Below are 14,343 nucleotides of genomic sequence, written 5' to 3' on the forward strand. Positions count from 1 at the left end.
TGCCCAGGATCACATGGCTAGTATATGTCTGAGGCCACAGATCTGACTCCAGGTCCAGCACTTTATCCACCATGCCACATAGCTGCCCATTAATGAGATAGTACACTTAGTGTTAGTTCCAGTTTATAGGTGGATTATGGGTTATGAACCTCATGAGTTACAGCATGGATAATTGAATTACCCATGATCACACATTCAAACAGCACAGAAATGTAGTGAGCAGGAGGACAACAGAGAGACCACATGAGTATTACATTAATCTCCACATATTAAATATCTCAAGAAGGCCTCCAATATGGTCAGGAGAAAGAACCTTGGCTCTGGAATCCAAAGATGTGACTCAAATCCTGCCTCTGATCTTTTCAACCTGTGGGAGGCTTAATCTTTCTGGGACTCAGGTTCCTCATTTGTAAAGTGTCAAGGGTAGAAGAAAGAGATGGAGACAGAGAAAAGGGGAGATACAATGAGACAAAGAGAGACAAACAGAGAAACAGAAATTGACAGAGAAAGAAACAGAAGTAGAGACAGAGAGGCAGAGAGAGACAAAGAGAGAGACAGAGAAAGAGACATACACAGAGACATAGAGAGAGAGATAAAGAGACAGAGAGACAGAGACAGAGATAAAGAAATACAGAGAGAGAAAGAGACACATACACAGAGTGACAGAGACAGAGTCAGAGATAGAGACAGACATAGAGAGACAGAACTACAGAGAGAGAATCTCGTGTTTTCTTTATGTTGTTTTAGTACTGAATTCTACCTGCAAAGGTTTTTTAATCCAAAGGAGGCTGTCTAAGAGAATAGAGACCCAAGTATCCCAGATGCCAGGCTCAGTGGGATAAGGGAGAGAAATGAAGCAACCTATTATAGACTTTAAGGGTCAACAGTTGCTAGTAGTGTTACTTTAAAGTATCAAAGTCCCTCTCCCATTCTTTATGGCCTTGGAAACAACATTAGGGAATTATGGCCAGACTTTTAGCCCTGGATATCAAAGGGGCTTTCTCTCCTCACTCTTTCCTCTGCTTGTCCTTCATGCCTTAGCAAATTTAGTACCAAAAAAATGCGAATCAATTTGGAATCAAAAGATATGGGTTCAGGTTATGATGTTCTTCCTTACTATCTGTAAGAACTTAGAAAGTTAATTTCTGGAAATCTCAGTTTTTTTGGTTTTGTTTTGTTTTGTTATCTGAAAAACAAAGAGACTTAGACTAGAATTCTCTTGAGTTCCTTTTAGATATGTCTGTGAAACAGCATTTGGGTGTGGAGGGGCGAAGTTGTCCACCAGAGGGCGGTACCACCCTCCCTTTTCTTTCCTTCTTGCTCTTCCATATGCATATATACATACATTCCTTCCCTCCCCTTCCCCGCCCTTTCTTTGTCTCTGTATCTCTTCTTTCTTCTCTCAATCTTTCTCTTCTTTTTTCTTTTCTCTCTCTCTCTCTCTCTCAATCTCTCTCTCTCTCTCTCTCTCTCTCTCTCTCTCTCTCTCTCTCTGTCTCTCTCTCTCCCCCCCCTCCTTCCCTCTCTCCCTCCCCCCCCCCTCTCTCTCTGTCTCTCTCTCTCTGTCTCTCTCTCTCTCTCTCTCCTCTCTCTCTCTCTCTCTCTCTCTCTCTCCCCCCCTCCTTCCCTCTCTCCCTCCCCCCCCTCTCTCTCTCTGTCTCTCTCTCTCTCTCTCTGTCTCTCTCTCTCTGTGTCTCTCTGTGTGTCTCTCTCTGTCTCTGTCTCTGCCTCTCTTCCTCTCTACCTCACTCCCTCTCTCTCTCTCTCTCTCTCTCTCTCTCTCTCTCTCTCTCTCTCTCTCTCTCTGTCTCTCTCTCTCTCTGTCTCTCTCTGTCTCTCTCTCTCTGTCTGTCTCTCTCTGTCTCTCTCTGTCTCTGTCTCTCTCTGTCTCTCTCTCTGTCTCTCTCTCTGTCTCTCTCTCTCTGTCTCTCTCTGTCTCTCTGTCTCTGTCTCTCTCTCTGTCTCTCTGTCTCTCTGTCTCTCTGTCTCTCTCTCTCTCTCTCTCTCTCTCTCTCTCTCTCTCTCTCTCTCTCTCTCTCTCTCTCTGTCTCATACATACACACACCCCAATGCCTCAGCAAGCCCACAGAACAGCAACCACATCAGTCTCAAAGGAAAGAAACAATAAGGCAATTGATGCAAACATCCCATGAAAGACAAATTGTTCAGATGATGCACATTCCCTGACTCCTGCCAAACGCCCAGGGTGTGTGGAATTTCAGGGAAAAGATGGCTGGGTTTGGTCTGTCCAGCTGGGACCTTCTGCCTCCCTGACCCAGCTCCCTGCCCTGGGCATTCTCCCTACTTCTAGGCTCTAGAAAGCTTTGAGAGAAAGAGAGCTTGGTCAAGAGCTAAGAGAGCCACCTTAGTCCCATAGCTATGAAGCCAGCTATTCAACCATCAGAATCCCAGAGGAGTCTTCCACTCTGGAGAAAGGGCAAAAATCACATCCTCTACGTGCATCCAATCTTCAGCAAGCCACCAGTCTTTGGCATCCACTGCCATTCTCCAGCTCCCCACACTGGTAGAATGTGACATGTAGAGGCAGTAGGGGAAAGAGTTCTATGCTAGGAATCAGAAGACCTGGGTTCTTCTGGCATCATTACCAATAGCTTTATGGATCTCATTGGATTATTTAAAGTTAAAAGTAATTTAATCATCTAATTTAATCTTTTCATTTTCTTTTCATATTTTATTGATACTTTAAAAAAAAATCACTGTCATTTCCCAGGGATCCCCCTCTCCCCTGCCACCCCCAAAGAACTCTCCCTTATAACAGAAATGTTATTAATATCAACACAATAGCTTGATGTCTGTTTTATTTCATACTTTTGGTCGATCGTTTCTCTTTGAGCAGCAAGAATGAAATCAGGATTAGGCACACATAAAGATCAGGATTCTGTTACTGCTTTCCTTCTTATTTTCAATTTGCTCATTTTACCGAAAAGGACATTTTGGCCTCAGAATGGCTACATGACTTGTCTAAAATCAGCCAAGGTCCTGAGTCCTCCAATTCCAGAGAGAACATTTTTGTCCACTGTCCCCCACACTCTCCCAGTTTCTACATTCATGAAATGAGGAAGTTAGGCTCAACTATTCTTAAGATACTTTCCAGCTTTAAATCCTATGATCCTGTTAATAAGCTCTTTTGCACCAGGCTATTCTGCATCACTGTTCCTGTTGGTCTCCCTGAATTTCTTTTGCCCTCACCTCCTCTATCTCTGGCCTCTGGAAGCTTTAAAGCTTTGCCTCAGTTCTACAGGAAACCCCCAAAAGATTTGGAGTACAGCACAGTGCTTGCAGCTCCTGGGCACAGCATCCCTGAGCCCCCGCTTCCGAGAATCTGAACTTCCGACCACCTCCAGCAGATAGGGTGGGGCAGGATCTGAACTCAGACCTGTTTACAAGGGCCCATTGTTTAGCTGAGGGAGATGACGTGGTCTTGGAGAAGTCTGTCTCTGTGGAGCTGTTTTCCCTCTGGGGATTGATTGGAAGAAAAGGGAAGCCTGTGTTACTATCTACTCAGTGAGTAAGAAAGACCATCCCCTGGGTCCTACTGAGGAAAGATTAGGTACCCAGAATGGAAGAAGCCAGTGTTTATTTCATGCAAGTATAGAGACTGACAAATATTGGAAGCCCAGATGGCTCCCCTCTTCTAATCTAGAGCAATTGAAATTCCAAGGTGTCTTTTTTCCAACAGAATCATAGAATGTTAGAGCTAGAAATCATCTAATTTAATTTCCTTACTTTACAAAGAAACAGCCCCAAAAAGGAAAAAAGGGACACAGTATTTTCTCTGATATTTCTTTGGACCCCAGGCAAAGGGAACTTTTGCTACCTGACAAAACTAAGACTCTAATTGGATGTGCTGTCATTATCTTGTGCCTTGTCTTGAGTCCTGTAAGCCATTTTTCTTGTGTCCAGGACAGATACCTCAAATGAGCAACCAGGTGTTTGTACTTCTGGGCATTGTTCTTTTTCTCAGATCTTCTTGGCCTAGTTCTTTGCCAGGAACTTTTTTCCATTCTCTGCAAACCACTAAGACTCCTCGAATCTTTCATCTCTTCCATCAGTTCCAGGAAACAAGAATTTTGTCTTGCTTGTTAATTCTCATACCAGGCAGGCCTTGGATACTCTATTCATTCATTCCTGTGGATATCAGATGATAAAACCATTATCCCAATCCCTTCCTTCTAGCCTCAGATTTATAAAAATTTGGGGAAAGGAAATTGGCTTTTTGTTGCAGCAGGTTAGCCAGATATTGGACACCAAAGAGAACTTTCTGATCTGAGGAATGGCAAAATTAGAATGAGCAATCACGGAGGTGGTAGAGTGACCCCATTAGGGAATAATAGAATCTCAGAGTTGGAAGAGATCTCATCTAGTTCAATCTCTATTCATGAATTTTATCTACATCCTTGACATGTGGTCACCAGTGATGGGGATCTCATTACTTGCTGAGGCAATTTATTCCTTTTTTTTTCCTCACTGGAATGTCCTTGCCCTGGCTCTCATCCCCACCAAACTCATTTGTTCTCTATTTAAGGGAAGAAAACTGATCAAAAATCAGCTGCATAACCTTGGCCAAATGATGAACCTTTCCGAACCTCAATTCCTTCATTTATAAAATATGGACACTAGTCCTAGCCCAGCCTGCTTTATAGGGTTGTTGTGAGGGTCACATCAGAGAATGCCAGTTTGTTCACTCTCTACACTGAGCTTCCAAAGTATCATATGAAAGTTCAGTTGTTCCAGCTATCCCTTCCTCACCATCTTCCTTTTGATCGCTCAACATGCTATAGTATTGATTCTGGGTTCTCCTAGCTTGGATAAGGGTACACAAATTTTGGCCAGTCTAATCAAGTTGGAAAAGTTTCCATCAAAGACCTGTGATGGATGGTCAGCCCATGGCTTAATCACAGTTAATTCCATAAAGGCTCAGTCCCAGACAATGGCTATCCAGAGATGATTTTTTTTTTCAACAGAAACACTACCAGACCATCTCCTAAATTATAGTCTGCATTGATAAAGATTACAACTGACTTCAACAAACAGTGATTAAACCCTTACTATACACAGTCCAATTAGAACTGGAAGCATGGAGTTAAAAAAACAAAATTAGGCTGCTTGCCCTCAAGAAGTTGCAATCTACTAAGTAATAATACAAACTTCTATTGTGTTTTAAAATTCCCCCCTCCAATAACTAGGTGACGCAAGTATTACGTCTGTTTTAGGATGACTAACTGATGTCTCATGAGGTAACTTATACAACTTAACAACTGTCAGGACAAGGAATCAAAACCAGGTCTCTTGACTCCAGGCTTATTGTCCCTCCCACAATACCAGATGGAATCATGCTTGCTCAGAGTATAAAAGCATTCCAATTATTAATGCACCAAATAAATAAAATAAACAAATGAGAGAGCCAAACTATAATTTTAAGAGGGGCCTTCTGGAGATGTCTGTCTCTACTTCCTTTACCTAATCCCTTAGTGATTTCCATGATAGCAATTTCAGGGAAGGCTACCTTCATGACAATCCAGAAGGAAAGATACTTTAGAGTAACCAAGTTTTTCAGTACTTCTCAAATAGCTAGTTATCCACTGGCACTATGGGCATACTCCCAGGCTGGCAACCATTCCTACGTAGTGTTGAGTAAAGGGCTTTTGGATGCTGGTTATGAGGGAGGAGGCTCATGACCTTAATGACCTTTTTGCTGTAGAAAGATCCTCCCCACAAACCTTACAAAGGGTTAACAGAGCCTGGCCATCTTCCCAGCAGCCCCACAATAAACAATACTCAAGCTTCCTTCCAAGGATTCTAGACTGTTTGGGAAACATTGTGCATTGGGGCAGAAGCACCCTGTTGGCCCACTGAATGGCCCCCGCCCCTTCCTAGCTCACAGTTGTTCTACGTGTGCTGAAGATAACAGACCCAGATCTAGAAGACCCAGTCTGGAAGCAGGTCAGCAGTCCAGGAAAGGGTTAAATCTGCCAGAAGCACCCTGGACCCAGCTGTCTCCGTGGGCGGTGGATTTACAGTTATCCTGCAACCCAATGGGGCTGCTGAGCCCTGTGTGGGAGAGAGAGGCTCCTGCTGGGGTCGGGGGAAGTTTATCCTTCTTGCCAAAGCCAGATTCCCCTGTCCTTCAGCCAGGGCCTCCCACACAGGCGCCTAGGGTGGGGAGGGGGAGCTATGAATTAGGAGCTAGGGAGGGGGCTGAGCAGGATCCAGGAAACCTGGGTGGGAGAAGAGCTCAACCTGGGCAGATGCCCCTGCCTCCTTCTCAGTCTCCCAATAAGCAGGAAGGCTTGTCCAGTGCAAACTCCTGGGTTTTATTCCTGACCATCATATCCACCTTCTCCTCCATGCCTCAGTTTTTCCTTCTGAAGAAATGGAATTGAGAAGGAGTTAGCTCCTGAAGAACACAAGACAATCTTGGGATTCTTTCAGGCCCCTGGTATCCTATTAGGAAACCCCCTCTTCCTCTCCCACCTGCCTAACAATTTTGATTGTTTAAAACCACTTTATTCTCAGAATATCCCCCCAAATCAGGCAAGATCAGGAGTGTGCAAAGTCTTAGGATCATAAATCTTGAGCTGAAAAGGACCCTATAGAGGTCACCTAGTATTTTTCTGTCTTAATTACGTGACTTGCCCAAAGTTAATATAATAACAATGACTAATGTTTATAAAGCATTTTGAAGTTTACAAAGTACACTTCTCTGAGGTAGGTAGTACAAATCTTATTGTTACAGCTCGGAAATATCACAGCGAGGATTTGATATTAAGTCATCTGACTCCACGGTCTTCCATCTCAATACACCCAAACAGAGCTGAGCTGAGATCTCAACAGCCAAGCTTCCTTTGAACCTCTCCATGCGAACATCCAACTTAGAAACTGGTTTATGCAAACATCATACAATGAAGTCTTTTGTGAAGTCTGACCTTCTCGGGGATCCTGACTTCCAAAACTCCTTACTTTTGCAGTCTGCCCTGGTATAGGGGATGCCCACATGAAGGAAATCCTGGATCTTTGAAGTGGGGAAGATTCTATAACTAGGGAACAATTAGCCCTCCAATGCTTCAGTGACACCTGCAGTATTGCATTCAGTTCTAGGCACTCTGTTTTGCTGTAACTTTTTTTTATTGATGCCTTTTGTTTTTACATCATATTCTTAGTCAAATATCTCTCTTCTTCCTTTCTATCCAATGAACCTTCTTTTGCTCCCATGAGAATGGGGAAACAGTTCAGTAAAAACATTCATCTTATCAACTGTGTCTAGCAGTATATGCAATATTCTATACCTAAAATATCTCCACTCTGCAGTGAGTAATAGATTTTCTTAGCTCATTTCTGGAAGAAGTTCTGACATAATTAAAGAGCGTTCAGGTTCATTTTACTGGGTTTGTTTTCCCATTTCATTGTGGAAATCATTGTACCTAATATTCCTGGTTCTGCTTTCTTCACTTTGTTTTGGTTCATATAAGTCTTCTCAAACTCTACCTGGAATCCTATTCTGTATAGCTTGTTTCTATTTCTATGCATGTCTCCACATTAGAGTTTAAGCTCTTGAAGGAAAGGGACTAACTTTGTATTTGTATCCCTAGTGCTTAGGATGGTGATTGAAACATAGTAAATATTTTATAAATATTGATTGGTTAATAATTATTAACAAATAATTATTCATGTAAATAAATAATTATTGGCTGGTTTGACTGAGCACTCTTGATCACTTCTTTATATTCCTTTTTCTCTCTTCTCTCTTCCAACAGTTCAGACCATGTTGATTTAGAACAAGTACATTCAAGGTCACAAAATCACAGAACTTCAAACTTGAAAAGTGCCTTTGAGATTATCTAATCCAATCTTTTTGTTTTACAAATGCCCAGAAAATTTGAGCAACTTGACAAGGTGACACAGTGGGTCAAATGGCTGAGTCTTGACTAGAACTTGGTCTCATGCCAACCAGTCACTGAAATTATTTTCAATTTTCTTCCCAAGGCAGAGTTTTAAGGTGGAATGAAGAGCTATGAGGATTATAGGATGTCAGAGTTATATTCAGAGAACTAATAGCATGCAATGACTCCCTTATTTTTTAGAGGATTAATCAACTAGTTGGATAGTAGAAAAGATCACAAAGAAAAAGACATGATTCCTATAGTTCTTGGTACAATACTACATGCTTTGTAGACTAAAAAGAAAAGAAATAGCAGTTCCTTCAGCTAAATGATTTAGGGGAGAGAGTATAGGTCTGGAGACTGGAGTCAGGAAAACTTGATGTCAAATACAGCCTCACATATTTATTAGGCAACTCACTTAACCTCTATCTGCCTCAGTTTCCTCAGCTTAGAGAAGCATAATAGTACCTACTTCCCAGGATTGTTAAAAGGATCAAATGAGATAATATTTACAAAGTGTTTTGTAAAGTGGTTGGTTCATAGTAAATAAATTTCATTTATTATGAAATAAATGTCTATTTCCTTCCTCTTCTCTCTTTCCTAGTCCCCAGAAGATGGTTTACTATACATACATACATATTCACATAGGTCTTCAGTTCAGAAGAATTGACCAATGGCAATAATTATAGATTTACAAAGGTTTTAAGGTTTGCAAAGCCCTTCCCCTCAATAACCCTTTGGGAAAGAGAGAGTACAGTTATATTAGAATGTTGATTAGCAATGTGATCAAGGGACTAGAGTTCAAATTCCATTTCTGAAGTTCACTAGCTGCATGACCCTGGGCATGCCACTTAATGACTTCAGCCCTCAGTTTCCTAATCTATAAAATGAGGAGGCAGAACTAAATAATCTCCAAGATCCCCTCTGGTTCTCCATTTATAATTATATGAAGCAGGTAGTGCAAGTGTCTTTAGCCCCACTTTACAGATGAGAGAAGTGAGGCTAAAGAGATGGTTAAGTAGTTTGCTCAAGATCAATAAATGTCAGAGCTTGGATTTATGTTCTGATCTCCTAAGTGTGAATTAATGTCTTCCACTTTACCATAGTATTGTTCATTCACTTATTCATTTTGCAAATATTTATTAAGTTCCCACTATGTGCAGATCTTATTACTTCAAATTCAGTTCCTTTCTCCTGTACCATAGGTCACTGGGTTAGGATGTGATGAATCCAAAGGAAAAATAATAGTGTCTGATCTCAAAAAGAGTAAAATCTAATCGAGTGGGATGGAAATCAGAAATTTATTTATTCATTTCAGACTCCTTTTTGACAAAGATAACAGCGTACTTAGCCATTTCCTTCTCCAGCTCATTTTATAGATAAAAAAACTGAGGCAATAGGAGTTAAGTGACTTGCCTAGTGTCATACAACTATTAATTAATTGTCAGGCCAAATTTGAACTCAGGAAGATGAGTCTTCCTGACTTGGGGCCCAGTGTTGTATTCACTGTGCTACCTAACTGCCCAATAAAAATGACAGTTATACCTAAATAAATATAATGTCAGAAAGTACCATTAGTGTTCAGCTGTTCCATCTGGGTACTAATAATTGCTACTTAAAAACAATTCTCCAATCAGAAATGCATCTATCTAGCAGGACAGATATTTCTCCAGTTGGTTGACTCATCCTGTTAATGAGACTAAATTCATGGGTTAATTCATGTTAGATTGGTTAAACTTTATAAATGAGACTGACATGGAAGCCAATTAACTTTGCTCTGTTACAGAACCACTGACTTAAACCCAGTTGACTGTTCTCAGTGCCAAATGAGTGCTCCCTGTCTTACTCCTCCCCACCTCCCCTTCTTCTTGCCCTATTTTGAGTTCTCCAGTATTGCTCCTGATTCCAGGGATTGAGAGAAGAAACTAAATACCGAATCTTGTGACTTGCAACCAATCTAGTATAGATTCCAATCAGGGGTGGAGGAGGATGGGGGCGGAACGTTTCTCTAACAGCTTGTCAAGGACTAGAGAGATCTCCTGACTCTAGACACTTTAACAGGTGATTGGGAGACTAAGAAGAGAGAGACAGGGTCCTCCCACATCTTTCCTCCTTGGCTCGATAGCACACAGCCATGCATCATAATTTAAAAATAATTCATCCTCCCCCTCCTCCTCTTCTTCCGGTGACCGAAGCTGACACTTAACCTGACACCTTGGCTTTGGAAAGGAGCTTATATTCTTTTAGATGACTTGGGAGAAAATGACACTGGGGAGCTGGGTCTTCTGGATTTTCAGTCCCTAAGTGGCCCAGAAGTTTCCAGATGTTTAGTTAAAGAAGGGTTAGCCACTATGCCCAAAGGGTATAAAACTATGCATACCCTTTGATTCTGTAGTGAAAAAAAAAAAAAAAAAAAAAAAATCATAAAAGAGGAAAAAGGACCTGCATGTGCAGCTCTGTGGTGACAAAGAATTGGAAAGTGAATGGATGCCCATCAATTGGGGAATGGCTAAAAATTTGTGGTATATGAAAGTAATGGAATATTATTGTTCTATGAAAAATGATGAACTGGCTGATTTCAGAAAAGCCTGGAAAGATTTATACGAACTGAAGTTGAGTAAAGTGAGCAGAACCAGGAAAATATCATATATAGCAACAGCAAAACTGTGTGAAGATTTAGCTCTTCTTAGCAATTCAGTGATCCAAGATAATTCCAACAAACTTTAGATGAAAAATGCTTTTCATATCCAGAGAAAGAACTATGGAGACTGAATGCAGATTGAAGCATACTATTTTCACCTTTTTTTTTTCCCTTCCAATTTTTTTCTTTCTTTCCCAAGGTTTCACCCTTTTGTTCTGATCTTTTTCTCCCAATATGACTCATATGAAAACTTGTTTAAAAAAAGAAATGTATAAATAACTGAAAAATAAATAAATAAAAGAAGGATTAGCCAGAAAGATTTAAGACATTTTTGTTGTTGTTATGAATGAGTCCGAAGATCAGTTGAGCCACTTGTCTGGGAGAAGTCAGATCTTCTTACCTCTTTTGACCCTGAAATTCCCAAACTAAAATACTGGCAAGTAGTCTTTTCCATAGGAAGATCCACCAAAGGAAATGAAAGTTTGGCCTAAAGAAAAGATTTGGAAAGATGGGGAAGGAGCTGTTGACATAATTGCTTCTAATATTTGAAAAGATGTCATGAGAAAGAGAGATGTGGTTTGTTCTGACTGACTCTGGAAGAACTAGAAATGACCAAAAACAATGACTAGAAATTGCAGAGGTGGATAAATGGAAAAACTTCCTAATATGTCAAACTATCCAAAAAGGGCCAATATAACTTGGATATGCTAGGAAGAAATTCTTGTTCAATTATGGAGCAACAATTTTACAACATCTTTACAACAATTTATGTTGTAAAGATAATCAAATGTGAAAGACTTAGACATGCTAACCAATACAATGATCTAAGGCAATTTCAAAGGACTCATGTTGAAAAAATGCTTTCTCCAGAAAGAGAACTTCTAAATGCTGAATGCAAATTGAAATATGATTTTCTCACTTTCTTTTCCTTCCTTTTTTTCTGGAAATATGGCCAATATGAAAATGTTTTACATGATTCCAAATGTATAATTAATATCAAATTGCTTGTTTTCTCAGTGGGTGGGGGAGGAATTGGAGAGAGGGAAAGAATTTGGAACTCAAAAAATTTTAAAGAAAACAACCTTTAAAATGTTAAGTCTTATGTAATGTCCAAAAAGGAGGGGTCAAGGAGTGAAGGAGAAGCTGAAGAAACAGAATAAGCCAGGCTGGATTGAGTTGGGGGGACCACCCAGACTGTGAGAAATGCCAGGTGTATGGGAGTATGGTAGCAAAGGTTTGAGAAAGGGCACTGTGGTTAGGCAGAGAATAGGTTCTCTTGGCATAAGTAATTGAAATCTAAAAACTGTACTTCTAAATATGATCTGTAACAATTAGCAGCTCCCAGTGGCCCTTTAGGATGGTTTCACATTGGTTTAAATAACTAGCTATCTCAAGTAGCATCTGGGATCACATTGCTTTTAACCAAAAGTCATCCAGGGTTAAAGAATTGGATTATAGGGAAATTTGGAGCTTTCTTCCTGACTCAGTCTATGACAGATTGTGTGACTATTTGCAAGTCACTCAAGCTCTCTGGGCCTTGTGCTTTTGATGAGGAAAATTGTCTTGGCTCTCTCCATTATATAGGAAAATGGATGAGATAGTACCTTAAATTCCTTATAAGAGAATGCTAGAGAATTATAATCTATTAATATTAATGGGATTAATTACAGTACAATTTAATCTTATAATAGTGACCATAATCCTGAGTTAGCCCTGGCTTGGTTTTTGCCAGGAAGTTAGAATATACAATGTAGTAGGAAAAAAAATTTCTGTGTTCTCAATTACTCCAGCTTTTGCCTTGAACTAGCTGTGTGAACTTGAATTTCATCTCTCTAAAGCCTTAGTTTCTTCATTTGTAAAAACAGAAAAGGGATAGGATTAGACTAGATGGTAATCCCAGGGAACCTGAGTTCAGATCATGGTTCTGCAACTTGCTCTCTGTGTGACCCCTGAGGAACTATGCCTCTGGGATTATACTAGGTATCCTTTAAGATCTTCATCTATAGCCTTATGATTTCTAGTATCTTTTCCAGCTCTAATGTGCTTTGAATTTTTAAAAAAATAAACATTTAAGAGTCTACTATATATCAGGCATTTGCTAAACTCTGAGTATATAAAAATGGTAAAACTACTCCCAAGAAGCTCACAATCTAATGAGAAAGACAAGTCAACTGTGCACAAATTGGATAATGAATAAATTGGAAATAATCAACAGAGGGAAGCCTCTAGAATTAAAGGGGATCCGGGAAAAGTTTCCTGTAGAAGGGGGGATTTTTAGCTAGGACTTGAAGGAAGCTGGGGAAACCTGGAGGTGGAGATAGGAGGGAGAGCATTCCAGGCATGGGGGCAGGCAGAATGTGGGATTCTCTTTAGCTATGGTCACAGGAATCTGTTACAAGAACCTGAGATGAAAGGGAGAGGAAGACATCAGTAGGATCAAAACTTGTGAAGGAAAAAGTGAAGAGAGGGAAGAAATGTAACTATTGTAAGAATATTTCAGGAGCCACATCACTTTCTTCCCAGCTGAAGGACTAATTTACATTTTATTTTTCTTTGGGAAAAAAGAAGGAACAGCATCCCCTCTGCTCCTATATTCTTCTCCACCTGTGTTGATATTGGTCCGGTTTATAAACAATCCCCAGAAATCTTGACTTGGGAAGATCTACCCACTGGAATTCAAGTCCATTGAACCCCGCTGGACAAGGAGAAGTATCTGTGTGAGTACAGTGTGATTTTTGAAAAATTCCAGACAATGGGAGAGATGCTGTTCTGTTGGACCTGGACCAATAAATTCCAATTAAAAAAAAAAAAAAAAACTAAATTCTTCAAGCTACAGACTTGTAGCTTGATATTTATTCCCAGAAATTTTCTAAAATGTGTTATTCTAGGAAGTGTTTGTGAGCACTTAGAAATGGAAGTAATGATTCCTAATAGTGATCTCTCAGAGCCATAATAGGTCATCAAGACCAGGCCATGTCAAACTAACCTCATTTCCTTTTCTGATAGGAGGAAAAGCACTACTCTGAGGGTGGATAATGAAAAAAATTATCAAGCAATTACTGTGTGCAAAGAATTATGCTAAATCAGGATAATGTCATAGATAGTGTTTCTGGATTTTGGCAAGGCATTTGACAAAGCTTCTTATGTTGTCCTTATGGGAGGGGCAGATATGACTTAGGCAACATAATTAGGTGCATTCAGAACTAAATGAATGATTAAACCCAACAAGAAGAGATTAAGAGATCAAAATCAATCAGCAAGCATTTATTAAGTATTTACTCTTTGCCAGGCAATAATACTGAGCTAGAGGGAGGTCTCTAGTAAAGTGCCCCAGGAATCTATCATTAGCCATGGACCATCAAACATCTTTCTTTTCAATAGTAAAAGTATAGATGACATGTTTAACAATTGTGGATTACACAAAACTGAGAGAGAAACTAATGCTAAGGATGATAGAAGCAGGATACCCAAGCGGGGTAGAACAATAGGAGGCTGGAGGGAAAGGAAATCCACTAATCTGAAAACACTTGAATTCAAAACTTTAACTGTATAAATAAAGGATAAAGAAGATGTGATTGGTTATTGTTCTTGTAATTGTATGGGTAGATGGAACAATGGCAAGAAGATCTGAATTCAAATGTAGCCTCAGATACTTACTAGCTGTGTAACTTTAGACAAGTCACTTAATCTGTCTGCTTCAGTTTCCTCATCTAAAAAACTAGGATAATAGTAGCCTCTATTTCTCAGACTTGTCGTGAAGATAAATGAGACAATAATTGTAAAGCATTTAACACACAGTCT

At 40.0% G+C, this 14,343-nt stretch overlaps 1 protein-coding gene across 1 annotated transcript in view; it reads right to left on the minus strand.

The window, feature by feature from the left end:
* Positions 1-2,677: 2,677 nt before the first annotated feature.
* Positions 2,678-14,343, minus strand: part of PHLDA3 (pleckstrin homology like domain family A member 3) — a 29,325-nt gene continuing 17,659 nt past the window's right edge. Inside the window, exon 2 of the mRNA XM_074308762.1 lies at positions 2,678-4,149. The gene's annotated coding sequence lies outside the window, so the exon portion shown is untranslated. The remainder of the gene's footprint in view (positions 4,150-14,343) is intronic.

The sequence above is a fragment of the Sminthopsis crassicaudata genome, chromosome 4, assembly GCF_048593235.1.
Source record: "Sminthopsis crassicaudata isolate SCR6 chromosome 4, ASM4859323v1, whole genome shotgun sequence".
NCBI lineage: Eukaryota > Metazoa > Chordata > Mammalia > Dasyuromorphia > Dasyuridae > Sminthopsis > Sminthopsis crassicaudata.